The sequence below is a fragment of the Centropristis striata genome, chromosome 14 (genome assembly GCF_030273125.1).
Source record: "Centropristis striata isolate RG_2023a ecotype Rhode Island chromosome 14, C.striata_1.0, whole genome shotgun sequence".
In the NCBI taxonomy this organism is placed as follows: domain Eukaryota; kingdom Metazoa; phylum Chordata; class Actinopteri; order Perciformes; family Serranidae; genus Centropristis; species Centropristis striata.
The window spans coordinates 26,305,585-26,325,485 of record NC_081530.1 but is presented as its reverse complement, the minus strand read 5'-3'; the positions used below and the strand labels follow the sequence as shown (position 1 = coordinate 26,325,485).

At 39.9% G+C, this 19,901-nt stretch overlaps 1 protein-coding gene across 2 annotated transcripts in view; it reads right to left on the bottom strand.

Annotated features, from left to right (window-relative positions):
• Nucleotides 1-15,366, bottom strand: part of pag1 (phosphoprotein membrane anchor with glycosphingolipid microdomains 1) — a 62,597-nt gene extending 47,231 nt beyond the window's left edge. The window contains exon 1 of one of the 2 annotated variants that reach the window (XM_059349629.1): nt 15,122-15,366. The gene's annotated coding sequence lies outside the window, so the exon portion shown is untranslated. The remainder of the gene's footprint in view (nt 1-15,121) is intronic. The other variant, XM_059349630.1, reaches the window with a different exon arrangement.
• Between the last annotated feature and the right edge of the window lie 4,535 nt (nt 15,367-19,901).

Here is a 19,901-nt window from a genome sequence, read left to right as displayed (position 1 = left end):
AAAAAAGATTATACAAGTCAAAGATAAACATTTGACGAGAGTTCAGAGCTCAACTGCAGCACATGACATCATCACATTACCTCTTCTGTCCAACCGACAGTCCACAGACCAAACACACAGAAAGAAGCCAATTCTTACATTTTAGAGGGAACTTTTGGGGCGTTTTACTTAAAAAAAATGACTTAAATGATTAATGGATCTCTAAAGCTATTGCTGAAAAAATCAACAAGTGGTTTCTGCTCTGCGGTTTTTGTGGCTGGATGACGTGTGAACATGTCTTCAGTTCCGACTACAAAAAACAATACAACTTTTATATCTTTTGTGTGACTTTGAGGAATATAAAAACATTTGCTTCCCTTAATAACATATTTACTTCTCCATTTTTAATATAATTGCTTCCCTTAATTCCTTAAGAGGTCAACGTTCTTCAATTACAAAAGCTGTCGAAACACAAAACCAAACATGTTGGGGTTACTCCTACAGAAAGAAGCCAATTCTTACATTTTAGAGGGAACTTTTGGGGTGTTTTACTTAAAAAATGACCTAAATGATAAATGGATTATCAAAGCTACTGCTGATTAGTCAACAAGTGGTTTCTGGTCTGCTGAATTTAAGGCTGGTTGACAATGGAACATTTTCTATACAGTGCTGATACACAGACTTCAGTTCCCATAACAAAACAATAAAACATTTTTTTGTGTGGCTTACTTTGCGGAATATAAAACCCATTTGCTTTCCTTAATGAACATATTTGCTTCCCTTTATAAACTTATTTGCTTCTCTTTATGAATATATTTGCTTCCCTTAATTCCTTAAAAAAAGGTCCACCTTCTCCAATTACAAAAGCTGTCTAAACACAATCTGACTTGCAATAATTTTTCCTATAGAACAATTGTACTAGCTGTTCCTCATAAGATTTAGAAGTTCAAACTACTTCCTTTACTGGTGGTTAATAGATTATTTAACCCTTTATAGGTCACTCCTGGAAATTGAAAATGTCAACCCTGAAGTGTTATTAAAGGATATTACAAGACTTTTTGCAAAATGTTTCATTTTTATATTGCAAATCGAGGTCAGTTGAGTGATTATTATTATTATATTTATGGTAGTCTCTTTCCCACAGCAACCCTAAATAGACAATAACACATCATTTACTTCCATCACCACATTATCTTTTACCTTTAAACTATTTATTATCTTTTTCGACTACTTATTACATATGCGTAATGTCTGAATGTCTTTTTTAAAGCACTTTATATATGAGAAGCACATGTAAATTTAGTTGTATACTTTTTTAGTACAATGACAATAAAGGACAGCTTGAATCTTGTGTGATTTACTGATTGGTCAGATGCCACAGTGTCACTATCTGTGATGTAGAAATCCATGTGGTCCTATGAGCTCACAGAGAGCGAGGAGACCTGCTATAGATGTCCGCTCAAGTTACCAAATATGGTTCTTTGCCTGATAAAGGGTTAAGGAATCTTATAGTTACCCAATAGAAAAGATAAAGTCCAGCTCGGGACGATATGACGATAAATCATCAGAAGAGGTAAAAATGTTGATGTACACATGTCTATTGTATATATTATTCTATATTGTTTCTATTGCAATGTTAAAAGAGCGGGAGTCAAACTGTGTTATATCAATATTTTCCAGATTCGGAGGACGCTATATGTGCTGGAGCGAACCATGAAGATGCTGCAATGCTTACGGTTGCAGCTTCCAAAATGACTTCACTATGTGATTATTTCATATAGACTCTTTATTTATTGAATACCATGAACTATGTCTTGATTTATACTATTATCCAGATATGAAATGACCTATACCAGGACAGAAAAAGCTTTTCTCTTTGGCCAAAGAGGTTTTTCACAACCCCAAATTAGATTTTTTCCAAGGGTTTACTTACTTTACCCATAAAACCTTGGTCAATTATTTATTAATCATATATAATTCATTAGTCAATCATTTGCAAGATTATAAAAAACTAATCACAGCAATCATTCAAGCCCATATTTTAGTTGCCACAAGAAAAAAAAGAAGGTTGAAGTTTGAATCGCAGCGATAACTGTCCAAATAAACTAAAATAAGCCTTGTAGTTATTATTAGTTATTAATAGTTCCTTCAGTCAATAAACAAAACCGAGTGCCCTGTTTTGTTTATGGGCAGCACGGAGGGAAACTGTAAGCACAGTGTACGCGCCCAACACTTTAACTTTTCATCAGGGAATCTAAGAAAAACATGAGGGACAAACTGTCCAGGAACTGAAAGGCCCTAAACTTACCTCAACAATCAGCTCTTTGTTCTTCCACTTGGCTCAAACATCTTTTCCCCCATTTCTATTTACTCACTCATTCAGAACTCCCTCCGTCCCATTCTCCGTCCCTCTCTCTCCGTATCTCTCTCTTTTACTCCTTCCTTCCTTTACTTTTCGACATTGCCATTGTCTGCTCCTGGATAGTGAAGCATATTTACAAGCAGCCAGCGGAGGCAAACAAGCAGCCTATTCAAAGAGCTCGGCAGCGACAGAGAGGAAGGCGGAGGATGGAGCGGGGGCAAAACAGACGGAGATGGAGAGTAAATTCCCTGGATGACTTGAAGATATTAGTAAGCAGAGAAAACACAACATGTGTAAACAGCCCTAATGGAGATAATTGCATCCTTCTTAAGCTTTCTTACAATTCTCATGTTGCAAATTGATGCATTCAGACTCACACAAACACACACAAGCTCGCTTTCATCCTCCCATACACACACACACACACACACTTTATGCTCTCTGGTGACATAATGCCCTGTAGTCCATTAACAAATACTGTCCCTGCAGTAAACAGTAATTTGCAATCAGGCTGAAGGCGGCTCTCTGGAGAAAAATTGATAAAAGTAGACGCTCATTTCCTCTGTACCAGGCAGATAATAGCCTCAAACAATCATACGCTCTGAGCAGAGACACATCTAAACTGATCACTTCCTTTATTGCTAAATGGAAGACAAATAGGAAGTTTTCATTGTTTAATAGTTGTTGGCAGATTTACTGGTTCCTTATTAAAGGAAAGCTCAACAAAATGTGTGATTAGTAGTCTCATGAAATCCTGTGTTGTGAAATATAAACACATAAATTCATTGCAGCCTTACACTGAATGGAAAGAAATATGTTATCTCATGATTTATGAGAGCCCGACTGAATGGGACTTTTGAGACAGATGCCGATTCTGATTTTAGAGAAGAAAATTAATTGACAACCGATATAGCAATTTTTTGAGCTGGAATTAAAATAGACCTTTCTTATGTGGATTTTGCAACTACCACTCTGCAAAGGTACCCAGTGAGCTACTTTGTCAAACATAAAACTTTATGAAATAATATTTTACAATTCTATAAATGATGAAGTATCAGTCGATTCAATCTTGACTATTTAAAAAAAAAAAGATTAAACAAAAATTGATGGCTAACAACATTTTCATTCATTCATTATTCTCAACTCATGACTTGGCTCATGGGGGGGCTGGAGCCGACATCGGGCGAGAGGCGGGGTAAACACTGGACAGGTCGCCAGACTATCACAGGGCGAACCTGGTCTCACAGGAATCCGTGAAATAGCCAAGGATTCGCTTAACTCAAAATCCGTGGAATAGCCACGGAATAACTCAAATTTCTGTGAAACTGACACGGATTTCGCTACAATGCAAGTTAATGACAGTCATATCCCGTGGCTATTCCATGGATATTTTTTCCTATTGGTTTGTTCCAAGTCATGTGACTTTTAAGGCTCCAGCGGTCAGAACAAAAAACATGGCGGCCAGTTCTCTCATTTTTAGTGAAAAAAAACAATATTTTGACTTAGTTTCTGCATAAAAATGGATTTTGATCACATTTCTAGCGAGAAATATATGTTTTATTTTCTAAATATTCACTCAGTGAATATACATAATCACTTTGTATGTTGGAATAGCCACGGGATATGATTCCGTGGCTATTCCACGGATTTTGAGTTAAGCAAATCCGTGGCTATTTCCCGGATTCCTGTGAGACCTGATGCACAGGGCTGACACATACAGACAATCATACTGTCATTCACACCTACGGGCAATTTAGAGTCACCAATCAAACCTAATTTAACCTAACTTTGGGAGGAGTACCTGACATGGGGAGAACATGCAAACTCCACATAGAAGACCCGCAGGTCGGAGTCGAACTGGCGACCCTCTTGCTGTGAGAAGAGGAGTGCTAACCACTACACTACCATGTAGCCCGGCAACATTTTCAGCATTATATATTGTGTAAAAAAATGTCCATAATGAAACATATCCGACAGCATAAACAGCATATAGCGATACCAATATGCCTTTGATAGGCCGACATCTGCTGATAATATCAGTCAACTGATGTATCTGTCAGGCTCTAGTATTTACAACATTCAGTTTGAGTTTGACAGTTTGATTTTGGCCCCTCGGCTTCAACACACCTTCCACTCCACGCTCACTAAACTCTAATCAGTGAAAAGATGAGCAAACCCCACCTGAAAAAACAGCGTTTTACCCCGGAGAGGTTTATCTTTCGCATTTCTCGCTTTTCTTCTCCCACCTGTCTGTTATTCACCTTCTCCCGCCACCATTACTTCACACTGATGAGTGCACAGACCTTGGGGAAAACAGCTCGAAAAAAGGCCGGCCGTGTACTTTCTGCCTTGTACTATTGCATTTTTATCAGAGTGCACACATAGCAGAGCATGTACCCACACCTTGTTTGTCTAACAGCTTATATTAATACGCTGGTGCCCGTAAAGATAACGGGGGCATTTCCTATTATGAGCCTGCTTGGGAAAAGGGAAGAGGGAGGTACGCTTTAATTATAAGCAGGACACACTGTCTTTGTGTGTGTGTGTGTGTGTGTGTGAGCCTCTCTGCTCAAGATCAACGCCAGTGGCAACGATGCAGGAGAAAATACTTAGAATGAAAGTGAGAAAAAGGGAAGCTGGAAAGAGAGTGCAAGAGGAAAGAGATGGGTAATAAATAGAGAAAGAGGAATGGAAAGAAGACAAATAGAGGCGACATGTGAATAAGTGAGACGTGGTGTGACAGACAGTTAGAGAGGAGCAGGAGTGAAATATAAAGCAAGATGAAGACGATTGACAGGCGGAGAAAGAAGGTGGGAGGAGAGCGAGAGAAAAATAAGGAGAGAACACGGAATAAATTGAGGTACACCATGAAGAAGAGTGTGGAAAACAGAGGGGAAATGACAGACACAGATAGATAGAGAGAGGAGGTGTGAAATGGTGTCAGCCAGCCTGGGGTCCTTTGGTGATGAATAGAAGCCAATCCATGACCATCTCATCCTTCATGTGCACGGAGACGGAGCAAACAACCACCCAGTAGAGCACAAAACCTCTCCACGCTATCACCTGACTTGTGCATGCGCCTCGCTGCTGTGTCCAGTTTAACACAGTTTAACACTGAACACACGCGTCACTGCATGCATGTTAGAGAAATGCTAAACACACACACACACACACAGACGTCAGAAAGCCAACCAACAATCACGTCTTTGTCTTTTCAGCGCGTCCCCAATGACCCTCACTCAGCTGCGGTTATAAACTGTCCATGAACAGATATTCTATTTCTCCCCAAACACATGATGTCAAACACCTGACCCCATAAACACATGACGACCTCATTAACACTGCACTGTATTGTGCGTTTCTCACATTACGAAAACAAAAAATGTACAAGAAGACATTATTTCTAGCTTGCAGTTCCTTTTTTTTCTTTTCTTATTTTTTCACAAAATTGTTTTTGCAGGCGAAGATCCCTGGAGAGAAAAGCACAGACGGAGATGCAGACAAGGACAAAGGCTTGCTTGTATATTCAGACAGGCACACAGGTGAGTCCAACAGAAATGTAGACAAAAAATGCATACACAAGGAAGCTGATATTTTGCTCAAAAAGACAAAACACGACACGGCTGCATTAATACAAATAAGGCTCGGTGTGTGCAAAAGTGTGCATGCAGGCCTTTGTGTGTGTCTGCCTAATGTGCATGTATGTGTATGCACTGTGCACCCTCCCTGCAGTGCTTTAGCCAGCAGAGTGTGAGATGAGGATCCTCCTCTTGGGTGACATTATAGCATCCCACCCCTGCAGTGTGTGTGTGTGTGTGTGACTGTGTGTGTGTAGGTCTGCTGCATCAGCATCACCATACACCGAGGAGAAGGGACAGTAGTCTCCACACACACTGTGCTCACTCACCCATGTCTACTGCCCATCACCTCACCTCACCCCTCCACACGCTCTGCATGCTGCCGGAAGTTTACAGCTTGTTCATACAAACATACACATGCACACCATATTTTATACACCTAAAAGGGGTTTACGAGTTGTATTATTGGTGTTTATGAGAAATAACTTCCCATAAAGCTTCTGTTACAGAGAGGATGTTGCTGCTTGTTCCCTCCCAGTCCTTGGCATCTCTCCATTTGACTTGAAGAGCAAAATAACAGAAGATAGCTGCCTGTGATAACAGTGAATAAGGAGTCCAACACCAGAGTCTAACATAGACCTGGACTCAGTAGAACTTGAATAAAGATGTGTGGGCAATAATAAATGCTTTTCCTGTAAAATACTCCTGTTATATTACTTGCAGAGAGTCAGATAAAAATAAAAATGCCACAATGAAGCTACAGCCTGAAGCTGGTTAGCTTAGCATATGTAGACTTGAAACTGTGGTGAACTGTTGCAGGGACGTTTCTAACATCTAACTTCCCTGTCGTTAAAACTAAAACAGTCACACTTGAGCACAATTTAATCTATTAGGTTAAAATATTGCATATATTATAAGAGCCATTTGAAATCATTGCATTTTTAAAAGTCCCTAAAATGAATGTTCCCACGGTGTGTGGTGCAATATATGATGAAATGCCAGCAGGATTCATAATTTGGCATCCCTTATGCTATAATTAGTATGTTCGCGTGCAAGTATGGAGTCTGGGAGAACTTGACGAGGGCGGAGGAGAGAGCTGCTGCAGCTGAGACAGCATGTGTCAATATGTAATTTAATATTTTTTTAATTTAATAATAACAACTGTTTCCCCTGCTGTTTCCAGCCGTTATGCTAAGCTAACCTACCTGTCTCCTGGCTCTGACGTCATATTTTGACATTTAATCTACTCATCTAACTATCACAGATGAGGCATATGATGAAGCATATAAGTCCATCCATCCATCCATTTGCATCCACTTGTCCGGGACCGGTCGCAACAGCAGCAGGCTAAGCAATTTTCCCCAGCCACAACATCCAGCTCCTCCTGGGCGACCCTGAGGCATTCCCAGGCCAGGCGAGGGATATAATCCCACCACCGTGTTCTAGGTCTTCCCCGGGGCCTCCTACCAGTTGGACGTGCTTGGAATGCCTCTAACGGGAGGCGCCCAGGAGGCATCCAAACCACCCCAGATGCCCAAACCACCTCAGCTGGCTACTTTCGACGCGAGGGAGCAGTGGCTCTAATCCGAGCTTCCTCATGATGTCTTAGCTCCTCACCCTATCTGTAAGCCTCTCTGAGCCAAGCCACGCCAAGGAGGAAATTCACTTCAGCAGCTTGTATCCGCAGTCTCATTCTTTCGGTCACTAGCCAAACCTCATGACCATAGGTAAGGGTTGGAACCACAGAAGGACTCTTAGATCAAGAGTTTTGCCCTCCCGCTCAGCTCCTTCTTCACCACAACAGTCTGGTTCAGCGTTCGCATCACTGCTGACGCTGCATCAAGCCGTCTGTCCATCTCACGCTCCGTTCTACCCTCACTCGTCAACAAGACCAAGAGATACTTGAACTCCTTCGCTTGGGACAGTAAACCACTCCCCACCTAGGGCAAATAAGTGTTTCCCCTAAAAGAACAACCTATTCATCCAAGCATGGAAGTTTATCCTTGACCTTGGAAACAGTAGTTTGACAGAACATTACTAATTCAAGAGTAATTCACAAGCTTTTTATGTCATAATCCATCTTCGTGACAACAGAAAAAACTCTAGAGCTTTAATCTTTTTCTTCATCCGAATGACTATACCAGAATGCAAGTCATTTCAAAGTCCTCTCTCTCTCCCTCTCTCTCTCCCTCTCTCTCGATTTAGATTTGAGCATCAGTGGGTGAATACTTAACAACTTGTGTTACCCACAATTCCTAGGAAGAGGGACTCTGATTTCCCATTAGAGCTTCCCTGAGGCAATCTCAGTTAATCGCATCCGCAGTGTTTACTTGCCTCGAACACGCCACAATCTCCCTCAGCCTTCTCTCTCTCTCTCTCTCTCTCCGTCACACAGCAGCACAGAGGTGAGGTCTGTTTCTGCGCTGTAGCACAGAGAGTCTGTACACAACACAGAATAGCTGCAGAATAGTTCGACACGAGCTAAAACACCCTGTTATCCTTGAGAAAATTGCTAAGGGCCACCTTGACTTGATGACAGTGTGAGCGTACTGTATGTATGGAAGAGGTAAACAATCGAGTAATATGAGTGTGTGTATGTGAGTGGAAACTGATGTGTAGGAGAGTGTGTTTGAAGTTCTCGCTTTGTGTGGGTGTTTGAGATTAGGCAGACTAGTATCCAAGTTGTGTGTCCATATAGGATAATATGTGCGTGCGTGTGTGTTTTGGCTGGTAGGAATGTGTGTTTCCGGGCAGGATCAGGCAGGATTTACAAAAAAAACTGTATGTCAAGACAAACAAGTCCTGGGTTAACACACACACACACACGCACACGTGCACACACGCACACGTGCACACACACACGTGTGATTTGGCATTCCTGAGCTTGGTATGCTTACATAATGAGGTCAGCTGTTTCTTGCCTCTTGAAGTGTAACAGGTTTAAGTAAACACACACACACACACACACACACACACACACACACACACACACACACACACACACACACACACACACACACACACAAACACACACACACACACTACGTTTTTAAGCCAAAAAAGCTTCAAAGTAATATATTACTACATTAGATATACTATATCTAATAATGTGAAATGTTTACCTCGACAACACATTCTCCTAATGGATGATAATTCTTTCAATAAAGAAGAATCATCATGATTCAGGGGTTTGATCTATCATTAACTAACTAATCAATATTTAACATTTTAACTCAGTGGAACATTAGGGAGTTCCCCTGCCTTAAAGGAGCATTTCCTGATCGCACTTAAGCATGAAAAAAAGACAAAATGTGTCATCTATCTTCTGCACTTGCTGGTTTTCACTGAGGGAATTTGCATTTCTGAGCCGGCTCTAAAACCTGCTGAAGATCAACTCTGTCAAGTGCGCCCTTTGAAGATTGTGTACTCGTGTCCCTTCAGAGGGAGGAGAGACACTTTGGGTGCTCTAATAACAACCGCAAATGGGTTTTCAAAAAGCACAACAAGTGCTCTTTACGCTTTACAGAACAAATGAAAAATCAATCCCTGCGAGGGTCGAGGAGCCCGAGAGGAGCACCAGTGATAACACAACTGATGCACTGGAGATCAATATCCTCTTTTTATTATTAGAATCGCTGTGTCATTTTTTATTCTCTTCATCTGTCATACTCTCCATCTAATAGCTTTTTTTCTCCTACTTCACTTGCTGACTGAAGCCTCTAATCTTTACAAGCAGATGAGATGAGACATTTTCAGCAACTGTCCCTAATTTGGCCGGAGTGAATAAGTGCAACGTTAATGACCGTCTCTCCACCAGCAGCAAGTTCTCCTGATTTCATGTAGCAAAAGTGAAGATTAAAGACAAAGGATAAATGAGCATCACAGCGAATTCAAGGACTAAATCTAAAAAATGGCATATCACGCTAATGATGATCACACCATCAAATCCAACAGAAACATTTAACACAGACTCGTTACAATGCAGCCAAATCCTTCGATTTAACTCACTTTGAACAGGTTATACAACCGGATTTCCCTGCAGGGGTGGCAGTGGAAACTTGAAACCCTGAAGCGGTGTATATCTATAGGACGCGTAAAGTTCATGTTAGCCGCAATGTTACACAAATTGGCGTTCCTCAACACGTCTCAGCCCACGGAGAGATACCCCTCAACCACAGTGTGTCAACTGCTGAACAGCCAGCTGAGTCTTCCTCATACTTAACCCAAAAACCCACAAGCAGTGTAAAACCCACACCCTTCTGAAGCTAAAAGTTACTTTAAGCTGAGAGGTGTAAAAAATGAAGTAGAGGCTTACATATACATATATAAATATATATATATAGATTTGATAGATTATGTCAAAGTATTTGGGCTCCTCTGCAAAAGTATGTTTGTGATCATCAGAATTTTTCCTGTAGAACTAGAAGAAGAATTTTTTTGTGTTAACAATAGTGATGTTAGTTAGAAATCATCCATCTTTGCTCACTAAATCTGATCATTTTCTAACCTTTAGGTGAACTCGGGGCTGGAGCTGATTGCAGCTGATGTTGGGTGAGGGGCGGGGTAAACCCTGGACAGGTCACCAGACTATCACAGGGCTGACACATAGAAACAACCATTCACACTCTTATTCACTCCTATGGACAATTAAGAGTCACCGGTTAAACCTAACCTAAACCTTTTTGGACTGTGGGAGAAAGCCGAAAGACCCGAAGTGTCAGGTTTACATAAATTATTCTTTTTTTTACACAAATACATGATATCAGTTATTGGTATTAGCCATGAGAAGCATCTGTTATCAGCTGAGCAGGTCTGTAGTCAAGACTGAGTTAACTGAGTCAAGTCCAAAACCTGATCCAGTCAAGACCAAGTCTAAATCGAGTCTAAAGGAAGTAGAGACAAGACCAAGTCCAACAAAAACCTTGGAGTTCCTTTCAAGACAATTATAGAGATTTTCTTTTCCAATGCTAATATAATGGTTCAGGAATTAGAATGGATAGAAACAAGTGATCTATAAACGATTGATTGATTGATTGATTGATTGATTGATTGATTGATTGATTGATTGATTGATTGATTGATTGATTGATTGATTGATTGATTGATTGATTGATCTTCTCTCTGTACAACTGATCCTGGATCAGCACACTGAAAATAAGCTGAGCCCAACAACAAGACCAAGACAAGTGCAAGACTTAAAAAAATGGTCTTGAGACTGGACTTGAGAACAACAGCCCTGCTAATTAATATGTCACACACAAACTAATTGAGTGATGCTTTGGTGGATACTCAGACTACAATGAACACCATGAAACACCGATCTGTAAAAACCCCATCAAGGCCAGCACAGCAGGACCTGCATCAGAAAGGGAAAATAATCACACAGAGCTCCTCTGTTTTGCTCCGTTCCAGATCAATGAAAGAAAAGGAGGAACAAAAACTCTTTCCAACAACGGCACATAACAGTATTTTCCATTTTCACAATAGATGAATCCTGTTGAATCCAAAGCAAGCTTGACATTTGACAAACATTCTTTGGTAGTCACAGCAACACACGCTTCCTCCAGATTCAATTCTTGGCCTAATTCCCCGAGGTGTGTGTCTCAGACGGACAGGAGTGTCAAACAGGGCGTGCAGGGTAATTGCAAAAACCTGGGGTGCAGAGCCAAACAGTCCACTGTTTGCCTACCAATGATGTGGATGGGCTTCTTGCTTGTTAAAGCCTAAGTGAGTGTGAAATGTGTCTAGTCTGCCTAACGACATCTTGACAGCCTATGATGAAACTCTGCTTCTGCAGCCGTCAGACAGAGTGCGATTATACTCTGTGCTCTCAGCAGCAGGACCTTCAGGACCTGTAGCGGCATCACTGTGTTCTCCATCAGTCTAGACACATTATGACCAGTTTTAATGAGAGCAGAATTACAGCCAGCTGTTTGGCCTCGTCCCTCCTGAAAAGGGAACAGTTCTGCACATGCAAATGACTTTCTAGTTCGCCACAAGGTGCTATGACTCAAAAAAAAACCTACATTAAGAAGTGAGCAGGCATGCTGAGGTTAGAGAAGCTGATTTGTTCTAAAATATTTCTTAAAAGCAGCCGACAAATACACAAGGAGTTGTTTTAATACCGATGGCACTCACATATCTGTCTGTCGAGATGAAACTTCAGCCAAGAGATGCTTCCAAAAACTGTAAACAGCTTCTCTGGCTCTGTTTGAGGGTAAAACAATAGCTTACAAATCACCTCATAGACTCACTAATACCCTTTGTCCACCAAAAGAAACCTGTTAAAAAATATGTGATGGACTTTTCACATTACCCATAGGCGAGTTTGCAGTTTTGTGTTGTTTTGTCTTACTGGTGTGTCACGTTCAAGGTCACAAAGGCATCAAAAAACAGAGTGAGTAAGAGTAGAAAGCAGCATGCAGGCTGGTGAAAATGTAATGTTACTTTTTAAAAAACATGTTGCATAGTCAGTCTCTCTTTCAAACTTCATGCCAACTAATCTGGTTGCTGCTTGGAATGGAGATTGACAGAATTTGTGGATGAGAAAAGTCAGAGCATCTCACTGGAAAAGGGTCGAAAATGACCATCTCTTGAAGCTGGAGCCAATAAACACCCATGCCTACTGCAGAGCCATTTGACTCAGGAACAAATCCCGATTGTAACCTTTCCCACAAAACACAAAAGCCAGATGTTAGTGGGTTTCTTGTCCAGTGGGAAAAGGGCTTTAAAAACACTTTATATCTCTTCTGTTTAATCCGAGTTTACCTTGGGGAATGTGCTGGGCTGTTTACTGACCAACAGAAGCAACTTCCTGGAGGATCCACTGGTTGCTTGGCCACCATAGGGTCAAAACAAAAAGGCAACTTAACATTTCTACACTTTGGGTTTTGTACTGAGGCAGCTTTCTTTTGGCAAAGCCCAGCTAGCTGCTTCCCTCTCTTTCCAGTCTTTATACTAAGCTAAGCTAACTTGCAGCTGGCTCCACTGAAAAGATACAGCTGTCCGTTTAATAGGACTTACTCACTAACTTTCCCTCCGTGAATCCAATAAATAAGAGTAATTTGTATTAATCTTTTCATTTAACGCTCAGCAAGAGAGCAGTATTTCCAAAATGTGGAACTGTTTCTACTACAAAATAAATGTGTCTGCATAGAAACCTACCTGCTGATTGATTACCTTAATAAAACAAAGAGGAATAGAACAGATAAAATAAAAAACATGCAAACGAGGGCAACTGAATGCTGCATTTCTCCGTATTAAACAGCACATGAGCAGCATTTTCATGGGCTCAGTGTGGATGTAGTCTGAGGCTCGACCCTCCTATCCAAGCTGGATGGGAAAGTGTTTGGACAGCTTGAGTGCGATCCTTTCAATTAAGGGGTGTGTGTGTGAACAAAAGGCGAGCCATATCATCCCAAAGCAAACTCTCCTTGGACTTGAACTGGTGCAATTTGGCAAACTCCTCAGTAAAGCTCTCGGCCCCCTTTCGCTCCTCACTCATCTCCCTTCATACGTGCAACAGCTGCAAGTACCCGGCCTCGTCTGCATCCAAATACCAGCATTAGCAGCACGCTATGAATACTCCCAAGTTAAAACTGTCACAAAGCATTTGCCGTGCTGCTGTCCTCTTACATTTGCCGCCACACTGTCAATCGCTTACAGAGCGAGAGAGATTTAGTCCCACACTGACATGCAGCTCTGTCTCTTTGACATGAAGCTGCAAAATCCTGCCAGCTACTTTCTTATAGACACAATGCAATGACATGAAAACAAGCTGTGAGCATTTTGGGATGTCTTTTCAGCATCATATTTTGGATAATTCTGCGCTGGACTTGAGCACAGAGAGGTGTTTCAAGACCTTAATTTAGGCACGGTTACAAATTTAGGATTCAAAACACGACTGCTGCCAGTTTGGGCAGATCGTTGGGTATTCATTCACCACGCTCCTATTAGGAGACGTCAGGGAAATACCGATTTCATTAATGTTTAGCATACGACAAGAGGAAGTGCAGCGAAACAAAAGAGAAGCTAAAACAAAGTGCAAATTGTGTTTGCTGAAGCGAATGTCAACTTCTGTGAAAGCCAGTCTGCTGCAGGGTAGATGTGCTGCCAACAGCTCCTATTCAACAACTGAACGCATCCACACAGACTGAGGGAGGGGGTTCTGTTGGTGGCACTTGGCTCTATGTGTGTGTGTGTTGGGGGTAAAAAAGAGAACCTGAGGAGAGCTGACAGAGTGTGAAAAAGGGTGTTTATTTATTTGGCAGGGGAGCAGGAAGGGAATTCTGATTTACAGTTACAGAGAAAGATGGTTGTAGAGGAGTGTGTGTGCCTCATATGTGTTTGTTCATGTGTGAATGCCAGCTCCGCTATAGGAAGCACAGGCCATGTACTTGTCAGTGTCAATGAGGACAGTGCATGTCTGACGTTATCCACAGGGCTTTGCAGCATCACACACAAACGAACATCCATACTGTATAGGACATGTGTGTGTGCGACAGTGTGCGTCAGTGTGCATGTGTGACTAAAACCAGTCGCTAGACGAGTGACAGACTGATTTATGTCTCAAAAACAAGTACGGGCTTATCTAGTATGATGATCAAATAGTTTCCCATAAATGTGCTGCAGAGCCTTTAAAAACACATGAAGAAGAAATCATAAACAACACAGCAAACAAGCAGAGATGATAAGATTTTGACATCAGATATAAGTCCCTTAATATATCAATATGACGATTTGTGCTCATGGTAATGTAAATGTAACACCAAGGTTATATAGTTATATTTTATAAACAATAAATTATTCAAAATGAGCTTAATGCAGCAGCATAGGAGGTTTGGAAATAGACAGAAGGCTGCAAACTACAAGCATAAATGAAGATTTCAGAGGACACACAATTTTGACTTGCAGCCTTGCACTGTTTAATGTGATTTAAATGTTTTAGGGCAACAAGTCCCTGTTCCAGATTCTCACATTAGGTCTGACTGTGAGCTCTGAGGCTGCCGCAGTCACAACTACAGTCCTCTCTCTGTCAGTGAAGTTTCCCCAATGCGTCCCCACACACACACACACACACACACACATAAATACACACACACATTCTCAGCCCAGCTGCAGCAGCGCCGACAAAAACAAACAACCACAAGAACACAACACAACTTTTACACAGAGGTGTGAAGACATGAAAACGGGCGCTTACCAGAGAAATCCAGAGATCTGCATTCAGCGGCTGGCTGAACAGAAAGTGGTTGGATTTTGTTTAGTGCGCGTTTTATCCTTCGTCTGCAGCTTCCGGTGCTACATTAAAGACAGGAGAGTGATGTAGTCTGGAGAGGACACACGCAGAGACAGACAGACAGCGATGAGACTCGAGCTTCACCCTGCGCACATTTCTGGACGTGAGAGACACAGAGCTGTTCATTTCAGTGTGCTCCGCTCTGAGTGAGCTCCGCCAGGCAGCAGGACGCTGCTGGGAGGAGGAGAGAGCTGCCGCGGCGCGGTGCTTCATGGGAAATGTAGTTAAAGAGCATTAAAGCTTGACTGGCTCTTGGTAGATGTTCTGCAACACAATTTTTGCATTAAATGAGCTTCATACACACTTATAATGAGTTAAAGAAATTACATTTGAATAGAATAATAGATAATTTTGTATTTAAATATACAAGGTCGCCCATAAAGTTGGAATAATTTTGTTTTCAGACACAATGCTCTGTTAATTGTGGTTTCATAGTCATTGTGACAGGTTTGGAAAATTTCATGGAGAGAGGTAAAAATATTTTATTCCAACTTTATGGGTGACCGTTTGATTTTGAATGCATTTGAAGATCTCTACCCTAGATAAAAATAATATTAATAAATATTAAAATAAATGTTTTTATTGATTTGTACACATTTGCAGCAGTGTTAAACCAGGTTAAATATATATCTATATCTATATCTATATCTATATATATATATATATATCTATATATATATATATATTTAAACAGATATGAAAGAAGAGGTCAAAGAGCCACCAGCTTCCCTCAACTACCTTAAAAAAATGGAAGAATGAATGCTAAACTAATAAATATATCATGACTTAATATAATAACTAGAGACCATCTTGCACAGTTGTGATGCTATTGGGTGACAAAATGTGTCCACAGACAGACATTTAAACTCTTGGCAAAGTGCTCAAACTGCTTCTGTGGTAGCTCCTTCTACAGTAAGTGTCTCCAGTGCCACATTTGGCCATCACAACACAGACTGAATAACAAGGTGAAAACAATGTTATCATCAAAAGCAGTATTTTGCTAACAAGAGCCTACAGATTGTAATGACTGTACATAAAAATGACTGTGTCTATTAATTATGCTTTGTCTACCAAAACATAATAAGAAACCTTCTGATTATATATCCAGATATAATATAAAATATTCTGCAATGAAACTTGATTCACTCCAGCAGCTTTAACCAGAACAGATTGCTGATTCCATTAATAACATGTTTTATTATATTTCACATGTAGATGGGAACATAAAAAATCAGTTTCGTTCTAAGTCGATGATACAATTTGTGTTATTCACACTCCTGGAGACACCCTAGTGACTTCTGTGATATCTTTAGGGAGACAGAAATTGAATAGCGACTGCTATAATGAGTACAGTCATACTAAAGTGCTACTTCCTCGCTCACTATTAGTCTCCAGGGGAAATACCTTTTCTTCAACAGTAAATGCACTGGTATTTCCCGCACATACATTGTTCTGATCTTTTCCAATTCATTCCCCAGTCACGCCATCTATGCTCCATATTCACACTTTAACTGGATATAACTGGGTGTGAATAGCAGATGGTGAATGAACTCTTAAACTTGTGACATAATGAACCTACACTGTAAACAATTGTCTTGTAAACTAACAATAAAATACTGGCAGCAGGGTTGCCAGCATTCTACTGTTAGTTTTATAGTTCTCTTACTGTTATTTACTTTACAGTATGTTACTGTGATAAAACCACATACTGAATTACAGTAAAATCCTGCATTTCATTGATTTTTACAGTAGACTAAAACACAGTATAGTGCTGAAGCTAGTTGCAATATTGTTGCATTTGTATTTACATATTTGTAAATAGAGCATATTACTGTCTGAAAGCCAATTACTACGAATTAAGCGCTGTATTCACTGTAACCTCAGTAATTTTAATATACCATATACTGAATGACTTAGTTTAGTAAAATACAGCCATTAAAAATGTGGACAAGAAGAGACATAGAAAATATCATATCTATTTCATATATTTTATGGGAAACGGCAAGCTACCTACAAATATTGCCCAGAATGCATTGTTTTCTACAGTATAATACCTTTTTAGTGGAAAACAGTATGTAACTGTCACAATTTGGCTGTTTTCTCACAGCAATATGTTACAGTGTATAGTTACACATGATATGACAAGCTTACACCAAAGAGTAGAAGCAACAATGGCAGCAGTAATAGTTTTTAAAATGACCCAGCAGAACATCCTGAACACCACAGCCTGCTTGTAGTGGGATCATATCACAAGGAAAAGGACATTTCATAAGTTATTATTGTGCTCAGGCAGAGAACTTGATAAATGAAGTCCCACACCGTGACAATACCTCTGTTTTCTTTGAGGTCAAACATCCCCTTGAGCATTCATTGTTTCTGAACGCCCTCTCACCTACTTTCTTATTGCTGGACTTACAGTACAAATTCTTAATAAGCATATGTGTGTGTGTGTGTGTGTGTGTGTGTGTGTGTGTGTGTGTGTGTGTGTGTGTGTGGTGGGTGTGGGTAGTGTATAGGAAATGCTTCTGCCTCTCAGAAGCCGTACGTCTAAATTTAGAGCCCCCGTGCCTCCACTGTCCAACTGTCACAGGCTGCGTCCGACTGTCGGCCGCGCAGGAAAGAGACTTGAGGCGTGTTGAAGTCAGGATAAATTGTACAAGCTCTGGGCCGATCTGAGAATAACACCATACACCCGCCCTGAAAACAGGGTGGTTATAAATACACAGACCTATACTGAGCAGAGGTGCAAAGAAGTGCAATGGCAATGCAGAAGTTTATTTTCAAATCATGCAGATGAGATGTGTTTTTCTCTCTCTTTTCTCAAGAGTATTTTTCAAAACATTTTTTATTCCTGCTGGCCAACAGATAAACACACATATACTCTCCTACTCGGTGCAAATCAAATTTGACAACCTTGCCTTGCAAAAATGAAAAGAAATGTTGTTTTGATGTCATGAAGCAAGCTTCCCCATTACACACAAACTTATTTATTTCACAGAAGCAATTCATGCCATAATTAAGTTTGACTTAAGTGCTAACACAGTCAAAATTTAAATGTGTTTCCATTACTGACATGTTTTTATACACTGACAGGCTTTTGACCTTTTTCATCTGCTGAGTGCAGGAAGCAGCAGTTGCTGGAGACTATTTCCCATCCTCCCTGTCTATTTGATTATGAGATGTGTCTGTTTGATTGTCTATTTGGAGAGCAGCACCTCCTTTATTGACTTAGTGCAGTGACAGACCCCCCTCACTCGTCCTCTCCTAACATAATTCTGCTCTGTGACATCGTTTGTCAGATGGTTACAGGAAGGTGCCACTGTGGAGTTCCCTATCAGTTGACTTTAATCATCTTTGTCATGTCATTGTGAACAAGATGGTGCTGTTTTCATACCGATAACTTACACAAAGGCTGTAAATCTGTCTTATTAAACTCTTACTGTGTCTTTAAATAGACAGTGACATTATAGGACGGAGCAGGAATGTGGCTGTGCAAAGTTGACTCGACGACCACAACAACAACAACAACAGGTCTCTCAGCAGAGACAACACCTTCTCTAGACATGCTGGAAATGCATTTATATACAAGTCGTGCAGGATTACAGCCCATAAATTTCATGCCTCGCCTCACACATGTTTATGCACCAATTCTGAAAGCACAAGTACAAGATGCAAATCAAAAGTTGTCATGGATTTTGAAGGATTTTAAGGGAAGAAAAACCTGTTTTTTCGTATAACTATGAGGTACAGAAATGGAGATTCAAGTATAATTTTAAAAAATAGACAGACCAATTGTACTAATGAACATGATTAAAGAAATATAACCTTAATAAGCATTATCATCACAGATTCCTATTTTTAAGGCTTGCATGGCTAAAACAAAATCCCATCTTTAACTCCATTAACCTGTCAACTTTATCAATAACTATCAAATTCAACAACAATCACACATAGGTAACAGTTTAAAGCACAAAAACAAGGAATTTATTGATTTATATTTTATAAATCATTTGAACAAAATAGGAAACACGATTGAAGGGAATTCTGTAAAATAAAGAATATAGATATTAAAATTATATCTATCTATCTATCTATCTATCTATCTATCTATCTATCTATCTATCTATCTATCTATCTATCTATCTATCTATATATATATATACATATATATACACATGTGTATATATATGTGTGTGTGTGTGTGTGTGTGTGTGTGTGTGTGTATATATATATACATATGTGTATACATATGTATATGCACATGGGCAAAGTCCAGACTTAATTTAATGGCAAATTTAATTTGCTTTTTTTTTTTTTTTTAAATCTTTTTAAGGGATAAGAAAAATAATTTAAATTCCTTCATAAAACCAGAGAAGGAAGGCTTACAATTTCTCCACTTTGCACAATGAATATGATGTTTACCCAAAAGTATTATTATGTTTATGGGGTCTGAAACAGATAAGTCTGAATGATCCATGTAAAAGAAATTATCTAATTCAAATGGCAGCACATTATTATTTTTTAGAGAAATCCAATTTTTTTATGTGACACCATACAGTACCTTATTTATATCTTATTTATATTTATATATAGAAACAGGATATTTTTATGTTGGTAAACTGAAAAAAATGTTTTTTTTTGGCCCTGTAATTATTATTTCAATCATCCATATAAATTCTACAAA